The 27,157-nt window shown below is 41.5% G+C and overlaps 1 protein-coding gene across 1 annotated transcript in view; it reads left to right on the top strand.

Annotated features, from left to right (window-relative positions):
* Nucleotides 1–520: 520 nt before the first annotated feature.
* Nucleotides 521–27,157, top strand: part of SCML4 (Scm polycomb group protein like 4) — an 84,024-nt gene continuing 57,387 nt past the window's right edge. Inside the window, exon 1 of the mRNA XM_035110678.3 lies at nucleotides 521–790. The gene's annotated coding sequence lies outside the window, so the exon portion shown is untranslated. The remainder of the gene's footprint in view (nucleotides 791–27,157) is intronic.

The following is a 27,157-nucleotide window of genomic DNA, read 5'->3' as shown; positions in this document are numbered from 1 at the left end:
GTCAAAAGCCACAGCCGCCTGCTGTCGTTATCGCCAGTCGAACGAACGACAGATCCTTCATGTCGCTGATGTCGTCTAAAGCGCAATACTGGGCCACGTTGCTGCATGACTGGGACAAAGAGATGATGATACAGTCTGGTTACTATGGCAACAAAGGAGGGATAGTTTTTAAAAAAGAGAGAGAAACAGAAAGAGAGAGAGAGATTGAGAGAGAGAGAGAGAGGTTCCTAACACCCACTGTAATCATTGTCAAATAATTCCTGTTACTGTAAGGGACATTATTTTAAAAGTACAAATGCGTTTTACCTATTTATGCAGACTTTCTATAACGTGACACATCCCTCCCTCTTTAGTTTAGCTGCAGCGAGCGGAAGAAAACACAGCACAGCTCAGCTCAGCTCAGCACCACACACACACACACACACACACACACACACACACACACACACACACAGGCCTCATTTTCTGCTTGTAAAATGTGTGTGTGTTCTTTAAAAGGCAGTGGTTGGCTGGTTTTCCGGACATGATGTGGTTGAAGCTGTCATCGTAATGGAAATTCATTGCTGTAGCTATGGTAAATCGAGTTTTCTGCCTGTGCTGAATGCATTAGTCTAATGAGATGTTTGCAGCTGGAGAGCGGAGCTGCTGGAGATGTACGGTGTGCTAACGGACAGGGGGAAAATGGCTTGTGGAACGGTCTGCATGCACGTGCTCCAAGTCCTCTGCTCTCTGGGCCAAAATATCTGGTGTCTGTAAAGAAGCTGATCCATCATTAAAACATAAGCAATAGGTAAGGGGAGGGGGGTTGTTGTTGTTTTCCCTGTGCTTTGTTGCTGCTGCTGGGTCATCTTGTTATTAAAAAATCAGCTGTCATTATATCAGCATGCCATGCTATTGACTTCAATATTTCTACAGCCTTTTAATGTGATTCATACATGTATGCCTATGCACATACAGTATCTTGGTGTACAATTTTAGGGAACACTCAAGCCTTAAGTTTAACTACCTTAATGCTAATTATCAGTACAGTACTGTCTTTGGAACAGTTCCGTATGGAAAGGCATCCTATTAAAGCCTTCTGCATGTTTTGTTTTTTCAGTATCAAACAAAGTGTGTGTGTGTGTGTGTGTGTGTGTGTGTAGTAGTAGTAGTAGTAGTAGTAGTAGATTCTGTGGTTTTGATGATAAATGAATGTCTTGAAGATTTTTCATATGTTTGTCAAAGTGGACTTTCCCCATTTATGACAAGTAAAGGTGTGTGTGTGTGTTTTGAAAACTGCTTATACCAGAATATAAACAGTGTGGTTATAGCCTAGATTTTGCTTTTAAGGCTATGAATCCCTTTAAACATTCTGTCCAAAACTGATCTATTTATACCTGAAGATTTATGCTGATGTACCCTTAATGAAATTCACAGGAAGCCCTGTATATATTTTAAGCATGATGATTTTAACTTGGAGAGTGTAAAACATAGAACTTACAGAGAATACAATTTTATTATTATTATTATTTAGCTTTGGGTGTGTTTACCTGGACTATATTATTTTACATGTTTTAAAATGTATATGGAAATGTGTATTTAATGACTATTTAGTGGAACACCCAGAAACAAAAAGAGTCTTCGTCTGAGGCAGGGTAAATGCATCTGTTGCATGAAAAAGCCTCTCCGATGCCCCTAACATAATTACCTTCCACCTTAGACCAAGGGGATTATCAATGAGTAATTGAACAATGAGCATCTCTGAAAGTTGCTTCTCTCCCCCCACCCCACCCCCGTTTGTAAATACGATTCCATGAATGGGCTTTCAGTGAAAAGGTTCATCTCATTAAGGAGGAATAATATGGAGTTTCCTGCTCATGTGTGACATGTTCCTGAAATTCAAATTTTATTTTTAAACAGAATGCCTGCAGATTTGGGGTCAAGCAGCCTCTTGATTGGTGGATGCTTTTTAAAATAAAATAAAAATGTTATATGCTCTGGGCTTCTAAGGCTGGCTCCGCAGAAAAATAGAGGTGGGGGGGGGGGGAGAAGCAGACACAACAGGAGTGAATGAGTAGGAAATGCCGAGTGTTTGTTCTGTGCATATATAGAGCTGCAACCTGAAAATCAGAGGATTTAGGTGGACTGAATTGCTTGCAGCTTTCTCAGAGATTCAGTCATTACTATCTTGAGTTTAGGACAAGTCTTTAGGGACAAATCTGATGCGGATGTGAATTGGTGGCTCTGATCCTGAAGCCAACAGAGCTTGAGAAGTTGGATATAGGTTGAGTTTATGTCCAATAAATTCTGTGCTTCTGCACTGTGGATCAGGCAGAAAATGTTTCAGTAGCATATTCCTCCAGCAGAGGTTTTGTTGACCTTTAAAATACCTGCTTTTAGAGATCTTTTTGGCAATATTAGGTTTAATATATTTCTTGCTTATTCACTCCCATGGGTATGTTTCAAAGAATTGTCTTACGGCGGTTGTTTTCTCTATGCAATTTTGTCAAGAGTAGTTAAATTTCCACTCCTGGAGAAAAAGAACGAGTCTATGTCCTGGGCTAGATCAAAAATTCCTGGGCTAGATCAAAAATTCGAGTCTAATCTCTTGTCGGAATCAATCCTGACACACAGGGTTGTACAAATGTGGCAGCTGGATAGATTTGATATCTTTGCGTCTTCAGAGACCTGTTTGAAGCATTTGTAACCAGAATGCTTTGTAATACACAGGTGAATGCCATGGGGAACGGAATTAATACTACAAGCTGATATGTGAGTTTCAACAGCCTTCAGCAACAGTTTATACTGTGAATGAACAAAAGGTGACCACACAACCAAAAAATGATATCCCCCCCCCCCAGGCACTTACCAAGACAACTTAACTGATACCCCTACCTGGGGATTGTTCCCAGTTAATTTTGACCCTTACTCCTTCTTTACTGTCCCCAAATAGAGAAATGAGGTGGCAAAGCATCCTTTCTGCTTTCATACAATTTCCCCATATAAAACCTGCACCTCTCTCTCCCCCTGCATATTTTCAACTATGCAGCACTCATTTTGCTTATTATTCTTTTTGTCCATAAATTATTATCAGGTTGCATTGGTGAAACCATAAAATAGTACTAAAGTGCCCCCCTCCATCCAATGTAGATTTAAAAAGGGTTAGACCAACACATGGAACATGTCTATTAACAGCAGTTAGCTATGAAAACTCAATGAAACCTCCATGTTTGGATGCAGTAGCTCTGATTATTAGTATTAGATACTAGAGACAAGATAGGGCTGTTGCCTTCACATCTTAGCACCTGCTTTGCCACTGCAGGGTGGAAGATGGTGAAACAGATAGATTTTTGGACTGATCTAGCAGGAGTGTTGTTATGTTTGCATGTCCCTTCTTTTGTCTTATGAAATTGGGATTTTTGTTTTATTTTGTTGACTTGGAGTGCTTAAGGCAACTGGAAGATCAAAGTTATAAAAGGAATAGACCCGTGACAACATGCCATGGTGTTTAAATATTTCAGTATTTTTATGTTTGTTTGTTTTTTAAATATATAAAACAGAGAACATACCCTGCAAGCTTGAGCCCACATTTAAAATGCTCGTATCTTTTAGGCTAACAGTAAGAACAATTGTCACATAGTGGCTAAGAGACTGTTGTTGTTGTTTAGTCATTTAGTCATGTCCGATTCTTCGTGACCCCATGGACCATAGCACGCCAGGCACTCCTGTCTGTATACATAGTATATTCTTAAAGCACATTTGAAACACATTCTTTGCCTAAAAAAACTCTGGGCACTGTAATTTGTTAAGGGTTGCTGTGAACTGTAACTCTGTGAGGGGTAAACTACAGTGCCCAGAATTCTTTGAGGGAAGGAACATGGTTTGAATGTGCTTTAAAGATATAGTATGTACACGGTGTAGTAAAATATCATGCTTTCCATAAATTCAGGAATCTTTGGCAAGCCACTCCTGAGTCTGCTCTGCCCTCCTCCCAAATCTGTAGTTAATCTGTTAAGGATAATACTACTACTGTGACTCACAAAGAGGGTATAAGGATTGCTGAGAGAATGTGCCTGGTTTTAATTTTTTAAAGTTATTTTTCATTTTGTTATTTATAGCAGTTTTCTTCAAAGACAAGAAACATATACCTAACAAGAATCTGAATAAAACCCTCAGTATCTAACAATCACATTACGCATTCTCTCCAATATACTAGCAATGATGGCTGATATCCAACTTAGTCATATTCAGAGTACATTTGTTCAAATCAATGAACTTAAGTCATTTAACTCCATTGATTCCAGTGGATCTACCCTATGACTACTGTTGGATATCACCCAATATCTGATTTATATAGTCACACAGATGTGTACTGGTAAACTATAGTGTTGTGCAATTCAGTCCAACAACTCAAAGCTTTACTCTTCCTTCCTTAACATGTATATGGATATAGAATGTCTTCTGCATCATTTAGTTATAGCTTAAGAGATGGAAATGACCGCTCTGTAGGCTGAGTGGTGAAATGCTAAATTTGGGTTGAGTTGCAATATACAGCAGCCTCAACAGCTCACACCAGGCTTCAAGGAGCCTCTCAGTCTTCATTCTCAAGCAGTTAATTTTGCCAAGATGAAGTAGCCTTGAAACAGGGCTACTTGAAAGGTGCAGAGTAAATTTGCAAAGCAGTAGGTTTCAGAGGCCAGAAACCCCTGGGCCAGGAGGAATACCTCACAAACCGAGAGTGGCACCAGGGACATTAGGCCTTGGAAGCCAGCCCTCTGGAGGGGGCGGTTTGTGTCTGCCACTCTATTCCCTTCTCAGAGTGGCTGTCCAGAAAAATCTAGTTGCTGACCTGATATCTGCTGAATTGATGTTTAGTATAATTTAGTGACCAGAAGGGATATGTAGCCAAACATTTATATGTGTCTCAGCAGAACAGAGTAACCAGTGTGTATATATGTATATATTATTTATACATAAATGTATATTTTGCTCTTCAAACCGAAGATTTCCAGAATGTCTTACAACCATAATTAAAAACAATAATCAGGTAGAAATATAGGTGTATTCCTGTTAAACAGATCTTTTAAAAGATTATTCATTTAGCAATAGCTCCTCTTTATGCTCCAAAAGATGGGAATCAAGAGAAAATATCTACCGGTATTTAATTCCTTCCCCCAAATGGCATGAATGTTTGAAATAAGTTGCTGTTAATATATAGGTGTATTAATATGCTGATCAGTGAAACACTGATTTGTTCACCTCCCCATTTAAAACACATTTTAAAACAGAGTTTTCTGCATATGTAGAAAATACTTGGAAGATACAAATATCTCAGTCATCCAGAATTAGATGGTTTGATGTGTACAGTGGTACTTCAGGTTACAGACGCTTCAGGTTACAGACTCCGCTAAACCAGAAATAGTACCTTGGGTTAAGAACTTTACCTCAGGATGAGAACAGAAATCGTGTGCTGGCGGCACGGCGGCAGCGGGAGGCCCCATTAGCTAAAGTGGTACCTCAGGTTAAGAACAGTTTCAGGTTAAGAACGGACCTCCAGAACGAATTAAGTTCTAAACCTGAGGTACAAATGTAATTTTGTGAGAATACAGACTGAACTGTACAGGGGAAAGAACCCCCCCCAGGAGGTTTAGGATAAATGTGCATGTGGATCAATTAAACCCTTACAGATTTCAGTAAATTAAGACTTAAAACTTGGGGTAATTAAGGGTGTGTGAGTATGAACTTTTAGTTTTGCTGTTTGTGAAGCAACTGCTGATATAGGTAACTTGCCTCCCCGCTTTTCTGTAGGCAGGTGGATAAGATTGTAGTTGGACAATGAGAATGAGTCAAAAGGTTGCTAAACAAAGGTGAGAGGATCATCCTTTGAAATACCAAATTTGAAGGGGAACTTAAGATTTAAAATGATAGCAAGGGACCTCCTACAGAACTTGAGAGATAATTCTTAGTATATAGAATATGGTACAGGTATACATATGCATGGTATACCAGGATTGGATTTCTCTATTAAATCCCATAGGTTCTTATAAAATATATAAGACATTGCCATTTCCCAGCACCATCTGTGGGAATTTCCCTGAGGAGAAATGCTATTTGAGAGAGAAATAGTCAAGTCTATAGCAGTGTGCTACAAGTGGACTTGGAGTATTGGAAAATGCTAATGTTGTGAGGAATCTTCTAATCACAGGTATTGCCTAGGTAACCAGAGATTGTGAAGGAACTTTAAAAAGATTAGCTATTGCTACATTCATTGTTTCATGAAAGATGATTGACAGATCTTTATTACAGGAAAAGCATACAGGATATGCAGCAAGCTTCTGTGACTATACTGTACTAGTAACAGAATGCAAGTCATCACATTATCTCCAGGTCTGTAATTAATTTTCTGGTTTTTTTTAAAAAAAATAGTTTCTATGCACAATTTGCATCTGAAGCCTCAGAAGACGGCTGCCTATTAGTGGCTTCTAGTGCACTTGTGGGGTGTGGAACTAGAATCTTCTGCTGTCTATTTGATGGATATGTTCAGATCTATCTATGGTGTATCCTGGAAGAAGGCTGGGGTGCCCAGCCAGAGGGGCAGGGTATAAATATAAACAACAACAACCCACAATGGCATGAGTGTTTGAGCTGGACCCTGAGCAGAGGCATTCCACACTACCATGTTTTGCTGCAGAGGTTACTTGACTAAGGGCTTATCCATCATTCCTCTTGTCCCACTGTTTCCCCTCAGGAAAAACTGCTCTTTAGCACTCAATCAATCAAATGGAAATTTGGGGATGCTCTAGAATGATTGAGGTTTGCTCTGATTTAGCACGAAAGAGCGGGTTCTTCCTGGGAAATGAATGGGAGAAGGTGAAAACCACTGAGCCCAACATTTTCTAGGCATGGGACAAGCAGAAGTTTGGATGAGCCCTGAGATTACAGAGCAGTGTTATGAAAGCTCAGGAGCTGGGCGGGGGTGTTGTCCAGCCCAGTGAAGAGAGATTTGCAGTACAAGTGACTCTATGATCTGAAAATGCCGCAGCTTATAACTGCTTACACACAGAGAAAAAAATGTGTTCATAAGAGACTACCATGAAAAAAAAATCTATTTATCCTTAATGTTGCTGCAGCTGTGCACTTTGCCTTTGCAACAGAGAAATATTTTGCATATATCTTATCTCCCGATTCCATTTGGTGGCCTCCATCTATTTTCCCTATCAATGACGAATGAGAGATGTGCCTAGTAGCTCTCTCATGGCTCAGTAAATACTTGAATTTATTTGCATATTAAGTTTAGCAGCATAGCTAAGTGTAGCATTAGAAAATACTTCACAATGGGCCTAGTTCATCAGTAACATGCCTAGGATTGATATTTTCAAGGCCCCTTAACACTAACAGAAAATAATTGCATGAATTCGGGAAGCTGGGCCATCATGGAGGCAAATATTTGTTTTATTGAGTCTCTGATTCAAGGGTTTCTGAAGTCAAATGTGATTCTTTCAGCCAGTCAATTAACTGTTGAAATTAAATAATACATTTTCTCCTTTCTTGCTTTCAACTGAAACCTCCTTAAAAATGGTGAAATCATTTCATTGTTTGGCATATTCATCCTTTAATGTAAGGAAAGAGCACTTGCCACAATCCTGATTCTCCCATCTGAATATGTAAGTCTATGCACCAAAAATATAAATGCACGCAGAGAGGCAGAAGTGCGGGAAGCAGACTAGAACCATGTACAAGATAAACGAGGCCAAAACTTCACTGGGTACAGGATCATTGGGGTTTGATATTGCATAAAGGCAAGGATCTCTCTCTTGCTCCTAGGCAGCCCACATCCTGCACTGGGATTCCACCCAGCCTGCCTGCTGGGCAACCAGTAGGAGTTGCCATGGGGAGGTTCCCACCAAGGTGCAGGCTAACAAGCAAATGAAAACACGCACCAACATTCTACATGTTTCAGCAGGCTTTTTAAAAAAGGGGTTTTAGCAGGCTCTGAGAAGAGTACAGCAAAGGCACCTGCCTGGTGTCAATAGGCAGGGAGTTCCAAAGTTTGGTGCTGTGACACTGAAAGATCAATTTTTTACAAATGCAGAATGGGTAGTATATGATACCTGAAGTGTAGCAGTGCCAGTTCTTTGGATCAAAGTGGCATAGTGGGCATATTTGGAGTAAGGTGATCTAACAGGTATTGGTCCCAAGTTGTTGAAGGCTTTATATACTAGTAGCAGCACCTTGAACTTGGCACAGTAGCAAATCGGCAACCAGGGCAGCTTCCAGATCAAGCACAAGGGAAGTTTCGCATAGAACACATTGCAGTAACCAAGTCTTGATATTTTATGCCATTCTTTTACCCTAGTATGGTGATGTAAACACAATAGAAAAAAACAGATCACTGCATATCATTTAGCTGTGGGATAAGTGTAGTTCCTCATGGCTTTGCAGTGACAAACATTCATTATCATGCTTAAGATGAACTGTCCACCTTCTTAAAATGTTAAACCGCTGCTGAAATATTCATATTTTATCTGTTCATTCATTGCCTTATTAATTTTTTAAAAGGAAACTTTTTTAAAAAAAAAGAATACAACAGTTTTTTGTTATGTCAAAGGAATGCAGCCAATTAGAATCCTACGCAGTTTCTGATTATCATTTGCAAAGCTGATACTACCTGCAAAAGCTCAACCCTAGAGGAGAAAAGTATGTTTGGACTGAATATAGTGCTTTAAACTCAGTACCATTACCTTAAAAAAATGTTACACATGTATTCTCCTTCCTGTACAAAATGCCAGTTTTACAACTTTATGATGTCTGCACGATATGACTTTTTCTAGTTTGTGTTTACTTCACGAGTCCTGGCTTCATTTTAGGATAAAAATGAATGTGGTGCCTCTTAAATTCTGCTTAAATTCAGTGTCTGCTGTCTGCTTTTCAAATAAGTGGAAAGGAAGTCATGGGAGTCCTGTGAGAGGACTACTTTGTAATGCAATTTTTAAAATGGTGCATTGTAATGCAAATTAAATTTGATTTCTCTCAACTTTCAGCATGATCACAAGAACCATTGTGTGGTCCCTTCTAGTCAGAAATGCTTCATGAATCAGCCAGTTGATGGATGTGCAAAAAGTTGGTTTGTCAATCCAAGCTTCCATGCTGTGTTCTCCTCTCATAATGGCAATTGCAAATGGTTGTTTCAGGAGAATTCTCATGCTCGATAGGGTTTTTCATGTATTTGTTGCAAGTGGCTTTGGTGTTTACCTTACAGTGGTACCTCTACTTATGAATAACTCTACTTACGAATATTTCTACTTACAAATGGAGCTCCGTCCGCCATCTTGGATGCGGTTTAGATAGGTTTTTTTCTACTTACGAATTATTAGATAGGGTTGCTTCGACTTACGAATTTTTTCTCCCAATGAATTCCTATGGGATTCGACTTGCAATTTTTTTTGACTTACAAATGTGCATTCAGAATGCATTAAATTCGTAAGTAGAGGTACCACTGTATTTGTTTTCCCCTTTGACAGTAAGTTTGATTGCATCTGAATTAACCCAATGTCTTTTCAAAGTGACGGGAATGTATTAATTGCCACACTACTCTTTTGAGGTAAAACCAAACCTCAGCCCTATCTCCTGAAAGGCAGGGCTGTGTTGTGTAGTAGGCAAGACCTTGGACACGTAATGAAGCAGTGGGTAAGGATCCTTAAGGCTGCTTCTGCGTTGCTCTGTGACCTTGAAAACGTCCTTGAGAATGCACTACTATATGCCAAACAAGCTTAAATAGCCTTTGAACAGCTTGCTGGGTATAGTGAAAATTTTACCCTTCATTTTAACTCATTTACAAGTCCACTGAATTGAACATGGGCTCAATTGGTGCTCCTTTCTAAGTCCTATGCCCAGTTGGAAGAAAGAACCACTGACATTTGTAGAACCTACAGCTCAGTCCTATGCCTGTTTACTAACTGGGTGTCAGCTATACTGGAGAGATATGTTTTGCAGAGAGATTTTGCTCTGGTTATTGAATTCAGAGTTTGAGTGTGACCCTATAGGGCAGGCATCCCCAAACTGCGGCCCTCCAGATGTTTTGGCCTACAACTCCCATGATCCCTAGCTAACAGGACCAGTGGTCGGGGAAGATGGGAATTGTAGTCCAAAACATCTGGAGGGCTGAAGTTTGGGGATGCCTTCCTGCTATAGGATGATATAAAGGAAAACTGGGTGTCCCTTAGTATTTTTTTTGGTCTGAGTATATATATATATATTGGTCTGTTTTGGAGTGCGCGGCTGCCACAATGAAAGAACCACATTTCAAAAATTCCAGCAGTCTCTGTATAATCAAAGCCATGGAGTTTGTCACAGGTTTACATCTAGTCCAACATTTCCCCCATTGGGCTTGGTCTTTTTAAAAAATTCAATTTCCATAGGAAATGCTTCCTAGACATCAATGACAGGGGGATCAGAGATCTTCGAACATATCCCCAAGGGGACACTGATATTAAAGCAAATTGTCTACATTTCAAACTCCCGCTGATTCCTGAGAGTTTGCTCTCCTTTTTATTGTCCACCTACATTAGCAAAAATAGTATTTCAAAAGGCATCATTTTCTTTAGCAGCGCAGCCAGTATTGGTGGATAATTGGTTTCCTCGCATTGGCTTGTTACAACATGGATCTCTTGTAGGCATGGAAGGTTTAAAAATAGATTACAGACAGGTAAGTTAATGCCTTATTGTGTTAAGGATAATGAAAGACATACTGCTTCTCTTCTGCTATGTTTTTATGAAATTTGGGGCTTGGCTTTCCCCTTACGGTGGTGAAGGGAACTATGCCATTTCAAGCTGCAGGTGGTGTGTCTCTCTCTGTGTGTGCATGTGAAACTTTCAAATGTTCCCACCTGTGATACCCCCCTCCAAAAAAAAAAAAAACTCCTTACAGGTAAATTTTAGGTCATCAGGAAGAATTGTTCCAGTATAACTACTCCCTTCTCTGCTGTCTTTCCATTTTCTTTCTTTTTGCCAAGGAAACAATTTTTTTTAAAAAAAATGTGATTGTTCACTCACAACCTGAGGTAATACTGCTCAACCTATCACTTCATACCCACCTAATTTTGCTGCATATGTAGACCAGGCCGGTCAAATTGGTCGCTGCTACTTACCAGGAGACAGAGAGGGATGGGCAAGGCAGAGGCGAAGTTGGCTCTTAAACTGGAATTAAATTAAATTACCTCAAGTAAGCATACACTAGCCTGCAGCCTTAAACATTGTTCCTCAAAGTCGGTCTTCCTATTCCCTGCAGCTCCTTCTCAGGTAATTTCTCTTCTAGGCACCTTGTCCACTGAGTAGCTATACCAAACATGTGCAGTAAACTGGTTCTCAGCTGGGATCCAATTCATGCATGGCACAAGAAGGCTTAATTTAAGTGAAGCTAGCCCAGTTTCCACCATCTGAGAAAGATCTGCTAGAGAGCAGTTCCTTTTCTGTTTTTTAAACAGAAACTGGTCCCCAGAAGGCTTAGGATGACGTTGTGCTTGCAGTGAGCAAGCAGCTGGACATGGAATTAGTGTCAACAGGGTTTTTAACAGGTGTTTTAGAATGAGCTTTTTATTATTATTGACACGAATAGTACAGACAGTAACATTTGTGCAAAGGCAGGTATTCAGAGTGCCTACCGGTATATTAAATTTGCCTTCTGTGGGTGCCATACATGATTCCTCGTTAGCCAAAGCTGCTCAATTTGAAGAGTATTGAAAAATGGGCGGGGGGTATAGAACTCTGTAGCTTTAGCCAGTAATTTATACATAGTTAGAAGAGTCATACGGAGCCAACAAGCTGTATGGAGCCAGCAAGAAGACTAAATTATTTGTCACCGCTAAAAAGCACGTCCGTTCAGCAGTGCTTCAATTAACATCAGTATGTCAGGCCTTTAATCCTTGTTTCATTTTTAAAAGACTCTACTTATTTGCCAGAGCATTTGGAAAAGATAATTCACATTTGTTATCCTCTCATATTTATTATTGCAAAGGGAAGAGATTTTCCCATTCTTAACTAGGGATGGGCAACCGTGTCTATTTTGGTTTCCCCCTGTTTCTTATTTTTCCAGTCTTATGCTTGGTTCTTCATATTTCCACATCAATTCAGGATTTATTTATTTATTTTTTTAAAAAGTCCTCATGAAACTTCAGCATTTTAGTGCAAATTTCTCTTAATGGATACATTTTTGCAAAAGCAATTTCCCCTAATATAATGTGTTTTTGTATGTCATTTTCACCAATATATGCCTTTATATGCACAGTTTATCCTATTATATGCATTTCTGTACACATTTGGCTGGAGAACTGCACTCCAAGATTTGGGAAAGTGCAAATTTCAGACTATGGCTATGCTTCACGGATAGTCTGGAAAGTGTGAATTAGATAAGATCACCTTTAAGTGTAAACTGGCTTGGATTTCTCTCACATCCCTAATCTTAACTACAGTAGTAAAACAATTGCCAAAAAATCCATACTGTTCACTCACCCCAGCTTCTCAGATCTCTGCCCATCTTTTCCATGCAACATGGATTCTTATTCGACTATTAGCTTTGGTAACTTAATTCTGAAATCCAGTGCTATTCTCTTTATGCCTCTTTCATCATTCATCAGCCAGCTTCCAAAGGGCATAGAAATATGTTTCTCTTATGTTAAGGAACAGACAAGCTGAAATAGAAATTCTGTTTATTGTTGTTGTTTAGTCATTTAGTTGTGTCCAACTCTTCGTGACCCCATGGACCAGAGCACGCCAGGCACTCCTGTCTTCCACTGCGTCCCGCAGTTTGTTCAAACTCATGTTTGTAGCTTCGAGAACACTGTCCAGCCATCTCGTCCTCTGTCGTCCCCTTCTCCTTGTGCCCTCAATCTTTCCCAACATCAGGGTCTTTTCCAGGGAGTCTTCTCTTCTCATGAGGTAGCCAAAGTATTGTAGCCTCAGCTTCAGGATCTGTCCTTCCAGTGAGCACTCGGGGCTGACTTCCTTCAGAATGGATAGGTTTGATCTTCTTGCAGTCCATGGGACTCTCAAGAGTCTCCTCCAGCACCAAAATTCAAAAGCATCCATTCTTCGGCGCTCAGCCTTCTTTATGGTCCAGCTTTCACTTCCATACATCACCACTGGGAAAACCATAGCTTTAACTATACGGACCTTTGTTGGCAAGGTGATGTCTCTGCTTTTTAAGATGTTGTCTAGGTTTGTCATTGCTTTTCTCCCAAGAAGCAGGCGTCTTTTAATTTCGTGACTGCTGTCACCATCTGCAGTGATCAAGGAGCCCAAGAAAGTAAAATCTCTCACTGCCTCCATTTCCCCCCCTTCTATTTGCCAGGAGGTGATGGGACCAGTGGCCATGATCTTAGTTTTCTTTTGATGTTGAGCTTCAGACCATATTTTGCACTCTCCTCTTTCACCCTCATTAAAAGGTTCTTTAATTCCTCCTCACTTTCTGCCATCAAGGTTGTGTCATCTGCATATCTGAGGTTGTTGATATTTCTTCCGGAAATCTTAATTCCGGTTTGGGATTCATCCAGTCCAGCCTTTCACATGATGAATTCTGCATATAAGTTAAATAAGCAGGGAGACAATATACAACCTTGTCGTACTCCTTTCCCAATTTTGAACCAATCAGTTGTTCCATATCCAGTTCTAACTGTAGCTTCTTGTCCCACATAGAGATTTCTCAGGAGACAGATGAGGTGATCAGGCACTCCCATTTCTTTAAGAACTTGCCATAGTTTGCTGTGGTTGACACAGTCAAAGGCTTTTGCATAGTTGATGAAGCAGAAGTATATGTCTTTCTGGAACTCTCTAGCTTTCTCCATAATCTAGCGCATGGGTGTCAAACCCAAGGCCCGGGGGCCTAATCCGGCCCGCCAGACCTCGTCATGTGGCCCGCGTAGCCGCTGCCGACAGTAGCCGCTGACAGTAGTTCTGGAGCCTGCGATTGACCGAGGGTCAAAACCAGGGGCGGGGCTGCAGGCGGAGGCCAGGCGCTGGAGCCGCGCTGACGGCCTTGGCCAGGGAATTTCAATTTCGAATGAGGCTGAGGGAGGCGGTGGCACAGCGGCCAGACAGGGAAGTGAGATGCAGGAGGAGGAGGAGGAAGCCCGCCGAGGAGGTAGGAAAGCCCTACAGGCGCCGCCGGCAAAGTTGGTGCCGGGACGGAGCAGCGCTGGATTTTTTTTTGGCAGGCTTTGCTGTTGTCTCCGAGAGCGAGTGAGGCGGCACTGGGGAGCCACCGCCCGCCGCTTCCCTTCCTCTCCTCGGCTGCATCCGGGAGGTGGGCGAGCGAGCGGGCGAAAGGGACGCGGAGTGAGCCTGAGGGGGAAGTAGGCGAAGCGCAACAGCCGCTCTCTTGATGGAGCCGGGTTTCTCTTCCCTCTTCCCCCGTTTTCTCCTCATAGACACTCGGGAGGGTGCCTGGCTTTTGCTCTGCCCCCCACCCCTGAGCCGCCCTTTGGCTTCTCAGTTCCGGCGGAGATGCTCCCCGGGGGGCGGCCGGGAGGGAGGCGACGACGGCACGGGTTCCTGCTCTTCCCGCTCTGCCGCCGCCTCCTCTCAGCCCCTCGTGATGTAGGGCTCCAGATGGAGTCGCCTCGCGGTTTGAGTAGGTGGGAGGGGAATTTTTTTTGGGGGGGGGAGGTTTTCAAGCCTCCTCTGCCTGCAGTCCCGGTAGGGAGAGGCGGCGGCGAAGACGACAACAGCGCGGATGGGGGGAAGAGCAGCTCTGAGGCGAAGATGCACTTCCGCTGGGGCTGCCGCTGCCTTCCTCCTCGGGAAATCCGCTGCCCTCCCTCAGCGCGAGGGGAAGGGACTCTGGCGCTGAAGAGGGAGGATGCAAAAGCAAAGCAGGGAGTTGGTGCTGCACCACATGTTCCTGCCCCTCTCCAAAGCATGGGGTGGGTTGCAGCGTGTGGCATCCTGCCTAGCGGGGTTTGGGTGTGCGCAGGGCGGGAGAGGGAAGCCCTCTTTGCATCTGCAGGTTTTTAATCCCAGCAGTGGCTTTCTCCTTCCTGCCGAAGGTTTAGTTGAGCCCCCCCCCCCAAGTTGTCGATCCCCACCTTTTGTTCAAATTTCCCTCGTTTACATCCCCTCCCACACACGCGCCATGACGCAGGAATGTGATCCGCGTGGGGGCGGGAATGAGCTTACATTATTACAAAAAACAGTAATAATTTAATGCAGTGACAATAATTTATGATAATAGTGGACACATAGTCCTACAGACACAACCGGCCCTTTGAGGGTGACCAAACTGCTGATGCGGCCCCTGATGAATTTGAGTTTGACACCCCTGATCTAGCGCATGTTTGCTATTTGGTCTCTGGTTCCTCTGCCCCTTCGAAATCCAGCTTGCGCTTCTGGGATTTCTCGGTCCACATACTGCTGAAGCCTGCCTTGTAGAATTTTGAGCATAACCTTGCTAGCGTGTGAAATGAGTGCAATTGTGCGGTAGTTGGAGCATTCTTTGGGATTGGGATGTAGACTGATCTTCTCCAATCCTCTGGCCATTGCTGAGTTTTCCAAACTTGCTGGCATATTGAATGTAGCACCTTAACAGCCTCATCTTTTAAAATTTTAAATAGTTGGAACAGCTGGAATATCATCACTTCCACTGGCCTTGTTATTAGCAGTGCTTTCTTAGGCCCATTTGACTTCACTCTCCAAGATGTCTGGCTCAAGGTCACCAACCACACTACCTGGGGTGTACGAGACCTCCATATCTTTCTGGTATAATTCCTCTGTGTATTCTTGCCACCTCTTCTTTTATTATTCTACTTTATTTGGCATGAATAGTGCTAGGAGGTATATGATTATATATATATATATATATATATATATATATATATATATATATGGTAATTAAAACAAAAACAAATCAAACCATTTTGCATAATTCATCATTTTTATAATATGTTAGAGAGTGAGAGAAAGCGCGCACGCGCGCGAGAGAGAGTTTCCAAGATTTTGATGTTCTGAAGTGCAAGATTCCCAGGGAATCTATACTTCCTGCATCAAATGTGCATTGTGCTGTCCTCTTATTTGTTTCAACAGCAGCAGATTTGCTGGCCTGCTGAGCAAAGCACTCCTGCCTGTTGGATATTGAAGGCACTGTGCCCTTATGAAGGTAAGAACCCAGTTTGCCCTTACAGTGAACCAGTAAGCAGTGTAATAAATGTCACATCACACAGATGTTTCATCAAGTGCTCAGTAGGTAACATCTACTGGAGATGTCCTCATCACATCTGGTTGTGAACAACTCAGCAAATAATTGCCATTTCAGCAGCCATTGTTTTCATCAGCATTTTCCTGTGTAGCAAGAATGCCAGCACAGAACTTTTAGAGTTTCAAAGTGAAAGTTGGCTTTGGTTCTTGAAAAGCATGAATGAATTCTAATAAGCCTTATCAACAACTACTCTGTGCTATCAGTAAAAGACAAAACAGGCTGCACTGAAACGTTGGTCACAGGAGAAGTGGTCAAATGCAAACAGCTGACCCACTGAAATACCATGGGACTGACATACATTTCTGCAAATGTAGAAATGACTATTGCTACACTGTCATCCAGTCAGTGTGAGTTCCTGACAGAGCTAATTGATGCAGCCAAATAAATATCCTTTTTTAATATTTAATTTTGTAACCAGCTTGAATGGAAAACCAAAACCGCATGCAGTGAGAAGTCATGCTTCCCTGATTAAGCTATCTGTCTTTCTGAATGAACACTGAAACTAATCTAGACCATCTTCCATCTTTTCCTTTTGAACTACACCCAAGTTTTCCTATTGAAACACCAGAGTCAATATGTTTAGCAAAAGAACTATGGTTCAGTGGTAGGTCAGAGGTTTTCCATGCAGAAGGCCCCTCGTATAATCCCTGGCATCTCCATGCTCAGCAGCATGACAAGCCACACCTGATAAACATCACTCTCTATCATCATCAACATCATGATCATGTGGCATTTTTTTCCTGATTTCAGCCAAAAAGGGGGGGGGGTTCCCCCAAGTAGCTTACAAATGCAGACAGAAGATCAGGAGTGCCAACTTGAATAAAATATTGGGAGGGGGCAGGTAAGCCCCACCCTGCATAACTGATCACAAGACGTGGTGCACGCACAGCATTTGAATGGCAATGCCCATTCATTTGGGGTGGGGGCAGCCCCCTCAAATATTTTTAAAGGGCCCCTAGGAGATGGCTCCTATGCAGAAGATAGTCTCTGACATGTGGCTAAAAGACAAGACACAAAAAAGGGGGATGGGAGGGAGGAAGAGAAAAGTAAACTCAAGTACTACAGAAATATGGCAGTGAACAGGAGAAGACAAATTTGGAGATGAGCCAAAAGTTACTGGTCTGTTGGAGGAGCCCTGTGTTCTTTTGGACCTGACCTCCCTACCTCCAGGTCAGGCTAAGAAAGACCCCCATCTGAAACCCTGAGAAATTACTGCCTGTCAGTCTAGATAGCATGGAGCTAGAGGGATCAAAGATATCAGGAAAGCAGAGTTTCTGTATTCTTCCTAAAACCATACAATTGTTTTCGTAAGATTCTTAGCCAGTAATTTGCCAGAGTGTAAGCATTTAATTCTATATGAGTTCAGTTTTAGCTTGAGAACATCCCAGGTTTTTAAATATGGGCCTCTATTCTACATGGGATTGTAATAAATCTCCGTTGAAAAGGACATTTGAAAAAGGTAGGGTTCACTCGCTGGTTTATGCCAGCTGAGACAGACACAACTGTGCTTTTCAAGAATAATGCAGTTGAATGAGGACTGCCTCACTTCCTGTTGCCCCCTTTCTTTTTTTCGTAACATGGGAGCATTGTAAGATCATGTTAGCTGAATTGCAGGGTGAACGAAAGAAGGAGGGCAGGAGCCATTTCCCAAAGTTTGCATTCAGATTTTTCAAGTTTTAGATTAAGGCGAATCTTTGTTTCGGGGATGCTCTCAGGAACCCTTCCTTCATCCTTGCCATCATTCAGTATTGCAGCTTGTAATCCCCGCCTCCCCAGTATGTTCCTGAATGATGCTAAGATGTAGGGGTCAGATGGCAAGTCACATACCGTGGGCAAGGGTTGTGCATCAGCTGCAGAGGTCAGTTATGGACTAAGCAGTTACACAATGGGACATGTCTTAATTCATCATGATGGCTGCCTTCTGACTAAAATGGCCTATCCCAGTGATGTTAATAGAGCCATCCACCTGAATAAAAGTATACCAAATATGACTGAAGGCTTTGAAGTGGGTTTTTTTTAAAAAAATAATAAAAATGCAGGACTCATTGAATTACATAACTCTCTGTGGAATGCCCACATATCCAATGAACATAAAGGTCTTCAAGTAATGTTTCTCGAGTTAGGGAAGGTGAGCAAGGGAGAGCAAAAATCCACAAGCTGAGGGAGAGTAATATACCTGCAAATAACCAAGGGTTAGGGTTTCCTCAGGTGTGCATCACAAATTCATAACTTCTGCTTCCTGAAAACAAGGAGCAGGGTCACACACCCCTTGCTATTATGGACTCTGTTAGCTTATGTAAAGCAGGAGGCTACATATAGAATCTGGGAGAGAAGTGGAGCAGGAGGAATATAGGCTTTTGATGGGCTGAGAAGAAGTGGTTCAGATGTATAAGGCAAGGCCAGGTATAACTCCTGAGGTTTCTAGGCTACATGTGAATGGGTGGATGAAGAAGATTCTAACATGTTTGTGAAAGCAGTTGTAAAACCAAATGATTTCCCCCCTCAAGACTTGTGTTGCTCTAAAGGCAGAAATCCCATCTTCATCTGCCCATTATAAACAGTACATATAGGAAGCATATTTCTTACCCAGCAAACCAGAAGAAATACAATCTAGGCTGGAATGGGATCTGAAACAGATGGCCAAAGGCACAGCATGTCTGAAAAAGGACCAAATTTGAGTGGAATTGTGCAACTTCCTTTCCATGGTAAACATTAATTCCCAGTGCAGTTATGCACCATTCCACAAGTCCATAAACAATTTCTCATTACATTATTCTGTAACTGCTAATGCACTTGTGGCTTCTCATCTGCCTCACTTTCATGATCTGTGCTCGTGCTAGGTCAGCCCATAGCACATTCCCCTTGGCTTTACTGACACTAATTAAATGGTCTTTCTTCTTCTTTATGTGATAGGTGCCTACACACACACACACACACACACACACAGTCTTAACCAGTGCTTTTTTCTAAAAAAATGTTTAGGGGTACTCTCATTTTCCTACTCATATTGAAATACTGCCACTCAATGAGGCCAAACTTAGATTCACAAAATGTTTCAGGGTATGCGCCCCCACCCCCAGAAAAAAGCACTGGTCTTAACCAAAGTGCCAGTTCACAGGTAGGGGTAGTGTCCAAAAAATTGAGAGAGTGTTCTCTTGGCATATATAGTAAGGCATAAGGATAGGGAGGGAGTTTTTGGCACATAGAGAAAAGCATAAGGAAAGAGAAGCGGATTTTTTGCACTGATAGTTTGGGTGACTATTTTGCATTTTTCTCACTTAAAACTTCCAGCACCTCCCTCAGATGCTTTGATATATTTTATGAAAGTGCAGGTTAGAAATAAAATACTACGGTAGACTCTAGATGCCTGGAGTTCACAATTGGAGGGGTAGAGTGGCAGTAGTGCAGCCTTTTGCCTCCTGTGGCAAAATTTGTAGATAGAATTGCATAGTTGGAAAGGATGCCAAGGGTCATCTAGTCCAACCCCCTCAATAAAAGCATCTGTGACAGAGATGGCCACCCAAATGTAGAAGTGTTACTTTAAAAGCAGATGCAGCACTGGACCTGCATCCAATAAGAAGTCACATGGGAAGTCACATGAGCAACATCATTGGAGGAGTGTTTCTATAACCTTTTTGGTATTGTTATCGAATGCAACATGTTTTTTAAGTGATCTTGTTATATTTGTAATAGTGGAATGCAGTTTCTTGGTGTGTTAGTATGTTGTTATATTTGTTTGAAATGCATCCTAGTTTTTCTGTTGTAAGCTGCTTTGAGCATATTTTTTTTTTAATGTGGCATATAAATAAAATGAATGAACGAACAAACGAATGGGAGAGGCTTTTAAGGTCTGCCTGTCCATTTCCAGCAGATGGATGGTAAACTACCCTTCCTGCCAGATCATGGCAGTGTGGGTCCAGCTTGTTGCTTCAGGACTAAGTGGGTATGGTTGCCATGTTGAGCTTTTTTTTTTTTTTTTGGCAAATTCGCAATAATAATTGCAGACATGGGTTGCCATACGTCCAGATTTTCCCAGACATTTGGTTTTTGTTTTTGTTTTTTGTGATTTCCAGCTGGATACTGCTTCCGGCTATAGTATTGTGGATGTGTCCACAAAATTCCAGACATATGGCAACCCTAAAGTAGGAACCTTTTGCTGTGTGATCTGAATTAGCAGTTGGCAAGGGTGTTTCTAAACTTAATCTGGAAGAGCCTTCTAAAGAGAAAATTAAAAACCAAGGACTTTTGTAAATTGATCAGCAACTCAATTAAATTCTTATTTGAATACAGGTGGCTTGATTCCTGGGTCTGGGAGCAACGAAACATGTTGCATGGATTGAAAAGCAAAATGGAATGGTGGTTTTCCTCCGACCTCCATTTTATTTTTCTGTCAAGCAGATCAGTATGTGGTCAGGCTCCTAACTAATCAAGAGTGCTTATATTGGTCAGACAAAGAATGAAGAGGAAGCTGCCCTCTGGGTTACTATTTTATCAAAGGTTGATTTAAGCGTCTCCAGTTCCAGCAATGTTTCTTCAGAGCATTGTGTTTCCAGATTAGATTAAACACTTAATCTTGTTTTCAAGGTCAAGCAGGGTTTGATTAAGTTTTCTGGTTCAACTTTATGAGATTTAAAAAAACCCCAACTACTACTGCTGCTGCTTCCCTTCTAGTTCAGAAAAGCATTGCCTATGCCTCCCCCCCCACCAGTCCAGTAACAGAACAGTTATTCTGATAGTGTTTTGATCCAAGTGAAAAGAAGAGCTATAGGCACTATCTGCTTTTTACAACAGGAGCTGTGGTGACTTTAATTTTGTCATAGAAAATGTACAAAATCTAAACATTGTGTGCATTTTAAATTAAATTTTCAAAGTCATCTCTGGAGAAAACCATTTATGCAGACTAACACTGCAATCCTAGGTGTTCCTCTGAATTAATTCCCATTGTTTTCAATGGGGCTCACTCCCAGAAAAGCATGCATAGGATTGCAGCCTAACTTTGACTGGGATCCAAAGGACTGCCCAACTAGTTCCATGCACCTAATGAGCTTTGGTGCTTGAGTTTGCAAACAGCCACATTCAGATGTTGGACGGGACCTGCTTTTCAACTAAAGAAATATTCCATTTGGTCATGCCCAAATCCTTGGCATCTTTAACATTGGTTTTGAGATCCTGGCCTTTAATTACTCTGATGCTGAATGCACAGTAGGACAAGACCTTTACTAGGGCACCAAGCAAAATAGCATGAAATAGTAAGCTTTCTGGTTGTTGTTCCTAATAAAGACATTGCTATACTGTAGAATCTGTAGATTTCTATAGACCAGGGGTCAGCAAACTTTTTCAGCAGGGGGCCGGTCCACTGTCCCTCAGACCTTGTGGGGGGCCGGACTATATTTTGAAAAAAAAATGAACGAATTCCTGTGCCCCACAAATAACCCAGAGATGCATTTTAAATAAAAGGACACATTCTACTCACATAAAAACATGTTGATTCCCAGACCATCCCAGATTTAGAAGGTGATTTGGCCGCATCTGGCCCCCAAGCCTTAGTTTGGGGACCCCTGCTATAGACCAACATGACATTCTTTTGTTCTGATGTGGATGCAAATTTGCCAAAAAATCCAGGGACGCTACTCTCATTGGCTCTAGACAGTTTGTTGCCCAATCAGCTATGCCATGTGATCCAATAATTCTGTGCCAAGATTTCTTGCAATGTAGCAGCAGATTCTAGGGTACAATCCTCTGATTGCACCTCGCTAGGTAGAATCTGAAAGTTGCACCTGTGATCTTCTGCCTGAGTGATGGCCACCTCCCACCCACCCTGGGTCACATGCTGGCTGAGGGTAAGGCACTCCTGGATATGCAGGGTGTGCCCTTCTGTTCAGCCCACCTTGCCTCTTCAAAGAACTTGATGCTGCAAGATAAAGGGGAAGATGAGCCTTATCAGGTTGCCCTTTATCAATCACCAACCACTTTCCTGGGGTCTGCCTGAAGTTCGCAAAGTAGAGAAGGTTATGGCTTCTAGGCATAAGGGTGTTTACAATAAACTGAGACCACACAGGTTGATGAAACAAGTAAAATGAGAAAGAGAGAGAGAGAATTTTAAGGAAAACATAATTGAGAAATCCAGCAAACTCCGCAACAGAGCAAAAAACCAAAAGTAGATTAAAATGCAGTCCCTCTCCCTACCAGACTTTCAGAAGAATCTTGCTCTTGAGTAGCAGCTTTCTTGTTTGCCCCTCTTTCAGGCTTAAAATATTTTTTCCTTACCATGCTGAGAGCCACCTTGATCTACCTACCCTCTGGCTAGCAACCTTTGTTTAAAGCCTTTGTCTACCTGACTGCTTTATATCACAGGCTCTTCACAGCAGGTTAAGGCAACAGGAAGTCTTAGAGCCCAGATCACAGGCTCCAGGAAGTGATGGAGCCCTTAATTTTCCCACCTTCAGACAAGGGATGTGCTATCTTTCACACACAGACACACATACTGGAGTTGTACTGCCTCCACATCTGGGTTTAATGTTTAATGGCTTGTTCAGCACTAGACTAGAATCTCCACAAGCCAACCAAATACCTCTAGGAAGTTTACAAGGAAATACTATATCATCATGGGAAGGGCGGGCAATCATCCCTTATAGTTCATCTGCAGCATTTGATAATCCAAATTATACTGTTTATTTGTTTCAGATTCATTAGTGGCATTCAGCCTACTCTGCTGGCACTGGACAGAAAGGCAGAGCGTGAAGTGAATGTGTGGCATTATAGAGTTAGGTAGCACATCGAGAAGTCAATAAAAATACTATATAAGGGATTTTAAAAAATAAATAGGAATTCTATCATGCAAATAAAATGGATGGTATAAAATTCATCCAGATGACACACGAAGCCACAGATTCTGCAGGCTTCCGGCTTTCTTTCTTTTTTCTTTTTTTTTGGAGAGGGTGTCTGAATGACGTATGAGAACTTGATTAAAATCTTTCCTCCAACCTTCTTGAGGGTGATAAAAGAGCTAAGAAATCTTTGCTGCATGTGGGAATGATAAACTGCACGAGGGAGGAGAAAGGGAGAAGAGAGGTTTAACGAACGATTTCGGGTTATAAATATGACTGCATATAAATATGATTCTGACAGTGAATCCTATAACCCGTTTTGGGGGATCAGCATGACGGAAGCTGTGTTCTTGGAATCTGATCCACTCTTCACTTTTGTGGCAACCTGTCCTTTAACTTGAATGGTGCAGGACAGGTGCATTGTAGGGCCTGAAGGGAGTGGGGAGACAACTCCTGCGGCAGATGATGAAGACAAAATAAAATGAAGATACAGCTCAAGAAGTGGTGGTGGTCACTTTGTTGACAAATATGAGTGCTCTTTCCTTGTTGTTAACCTCCTGCTAAATGAATAATAGTTCTAAGAATGTATTTCACGTCCCTGCTGTTCTTCAGATAGCCCTCTGTCAATCGCTGTCAAACCACCATGGAAGCAATTGCCAACTTGGTGCCCACCAGATGTTTTGGACAAGAAATCTAATCAGCCCAGCCAGCTCGCTACTCTCCTTCCCATCCTGGCTCAGAACATCTGCTTTATATAATAATAATATAATAATAATTTATTATTTATACCCCGCCCATCTGGCCGGGTTCCCCCAGCCACTCTGGGCGGCTTCCAACAAAACAGAAATTCTAAAATACAGAAATCCATCAAACATTAAAAGCTTCCCTAAACAGGGCTGCCTTGAGATGCCTTCTAAAGGTCTGGTAATTGTTGTTCTCTTTGACCTCTAGTGGGAGGGCATTCCACAGGGTGGGTGCCACTACCGAGAAGGCCCTCTGCCTGGTTCCCTGTAACTTGGCTTCTCGTAGTGAGGGAACTGCCAGAGGGCCATCGGAGCTGGACCTCAGTGTCCGGGCAGAACGATGGGGGTGGAGACGCTCCTTTACCATTCTATGCCCTTTACCATTCTATGCTCCTTATAAGCCCAGGACTTAAATCATTTTTTATGTTGGAATCTGAAATGTTTCTGCTGAATATCTCAAACATAACTAGGATTTCTATCCAAACCCAAATTTCAACATGTAGATTTCGACCATCAAATGTCACCATTGGCCATTGTTTCCTTGAATAGCCATCCTGCAGCATTGTGGCATTCATTCAAGAAGCACCAGTTTATGATTTGCTGATCTTAGATTGGAGTGCAGAGAAGCTCTTCGGGCATCTCTTGCTTAAAATGGTAACTTGTAAATCTGATTCCGTTTCAGTAGGAGAGTCTCTTCTTGAGCAAAATGAATGGCAGAATGGTGCTCATAACAGGGCAATTTGTAAAATTACACAGACATCTTCCTTTTTGATTAGTAATAAAGTCATTTGTCCTCGCGGCCACTTGATTGAGTACATGAAAAGGAGCTTAACAGCACAAACCCCTCGATTTCTCATGGCACAGGATCAATTAAGCTTAAAGTTTAAAAGAAGAGTTTCCGCTTTGGAATGTCCAGGGCAGCACATTTATTTCAATGTCATCTCATTAAAAGTAAGTATCTTGGGTACTCAAATATCATAAGTAAATGGTTTCTGTTTTACTCCTCTCAGAAAAGGACAGGCTCTGTATCCTGTGCTTGAAGTCAGCTCATCTGTTCATTGGATGGGATATTTATCCCAGCTGTCAGCCCTGAAGTAAGCAAACTGTAATCAGTCATATCCTTGGTCAGGACCTCTCCTGTTTGTGCATCTTTATATAGAAGAGCTGCTCACCTACTGAAGACATTTTTAATGTATTATTTTTTCCCAGCAAATTTGATTTCGTAATTTTAACTGACTTTTATTTTTATTGCACTGAGAGTTTTTATTGTACATCAAGCAGTTATTCAATTTGTAGAAATAAACTTAAATAATTATAAATATATAGCCATTTCAGCAGGGCAAAGTTTAACCCTGCTAATGCATTCTGCCTTTTTCTTTTTTCTTTTTCTTTTTTCTTTTTTGCATAAGGGGGCAGAAACTTATTAACCATATGCTTCAGGGAGACTGTAAATTAAGAGAAGATTGAAACACTGGCCACTGGTTTGAGCAATGGGATACATATAATCCATTTCTATCCTGTTGTCTCATACGAAATACTGCATTTTTTTGTGTGTTTTTCTGCAAAACAGCTTCAATCTGAATTTCATTTTAATTTTAAAATTAATTTACTGCCCTTCATCCGAAGACCAAAGGGAGTTTATAGTATAAAATACATGACATAAGGGAAAAAAGAAAAGAAAAGAGAATTGAGAGACAAAAAGTCCTAGCTGCATTTTAAGCTGGTAGCGTGTGCACAGCCAGTGAACAATAACTCAGAAATCTTTTGACACTGCCCTCAACAATCTTGCAGGTGTCTATCTATCATCTATCTATCTATCACAGACATCCCCAAACTGCGGCCCTCCAGATGTTTTGGCCTACAACTCCCATGATCCCTAACTAACAGGACCAGTGGTTGGGGAAGATGGGAATTGTAGTCCAAAACATCTGGAGGGCCGAAGTTTGGGGGTTCCAGATCTGTCTGTCTATCATCTATCTATCTATCTATCTATCTATCTATCTATCTATCTATCTATCTATCTATCTATCTATCTATCTATCGCGGTAGGGTATGTGTTCCCTAAACAGGATTTAGAGTGTCTGTTAAACAAGCTGTCTGATCCAAGTCTGGTTTAAAGATTATGAGCTATAAAAATGGAGCCCAGGAGAGACCTTGAAGTTGCCAGTCTACGGTGAGCCTTTGGGTAGCAGACTGAGCAGGCATGCAGGTGATCTGGTCACATTGTATTTCTATTTAAATTATAGTAATTATTTCTAAACTTGCATCCATACATATGAATTTTATGCAAATCTGTATCCTCCTTTGTCTTTTTTTTTTGACGAAGCATTTTCTCATTTTGGGCGATGCGAAAATGTCCATTTAACAGTCCGCTGGGGGGGGGGGAAAGGAGGGGGGGGAATCCCGCCAAACCACTAAGGCTTAGAAAATCCTCTGAAAGATGTATTCAGAGTATTGATGCATATTATCTCCATTAAGTATTATTTAAATACTGAAATCTGCATTTGTTACTCTCCCTCAAAGTACTTATTGAATACTGTACTTATTAAATATTTACCATTGAACTCTTAAAATAAGTCTAGTGATCATAAGCTAATAATTCTGTATCCAGCAATTTGTTCAGGGAACTTGCAATCATCGTGCAATCAATGCATGTTCCTCCACCACAGACCTAAAATACTGTCAGCATAGGCTAGAAAGGGAAAGAAATGCATTTTTAATAAATGCATTCTTAATATATTTAATATGTGTATTAATTTAAATACATTAATATATTAATTTAATATATGCACTATTAAATATGTACTCTTGCAAGTTCAGCTCTTAGATAATGTGATGAATATCACAAGAGAGCCAAAATTGCATAGTAGTCAGTGGGTGGTATTCTGCTATCAGCATAAGGATTTCTGTTTGCGTAACAGGACATCCCTCCTTTCCCTCTGAAAGTGGGTGCCCTGCACATCCCCAAAACCATTCCAGAGGATTGGGGGAGCCCCTAGAATAGATTTAGGGGCACCCAGGAGGAGGAGAGGGGAATAATATTTTGTGGCACAAGTGGAAATTTTTTCCCTGACAGAATGTTTATCTTATTGCTATGCTGGATTCCACCAAGAATATTTGCCTTTTAACTCAGTGAGTCTTGGGTTCAAAAATCCCCCTTAGCCTTGAAACTCACTGGCTGACCAGCTATTTTTACTTGTTGGTTTATTATTTTTAAAAAACCTCCCAGTTGTGAGGTGGTGGAAGAAAAAGACATGGAAGAGCAAATGCAAATATAATAAATACATATGAGTGATAGGCAGGAAATATGAAATTAAAACATGGCTTAAAACATGGCCTGGGATCTTCCAAGAACTGGCCCAGCT

The sequence above is a fragment of the Zootoca vivipara genome, chromosome 3 (assembly GCF_965207765.1).
Source record: "Zootoca vivipara chromosome 3, rZooViv2.hap1.1, whole genome shotgun sequence".
NCBI classification, from domain to species: domain Eukaryota; kingdom Metazoa; phylum Chordata; class Lepidosauria; order Squamata; family Lacertidae; genus Zootoca; species Zootoca vivipara.
This window is presented reverse-complemented; position numbering and strand designations above follow the sequence as displayed.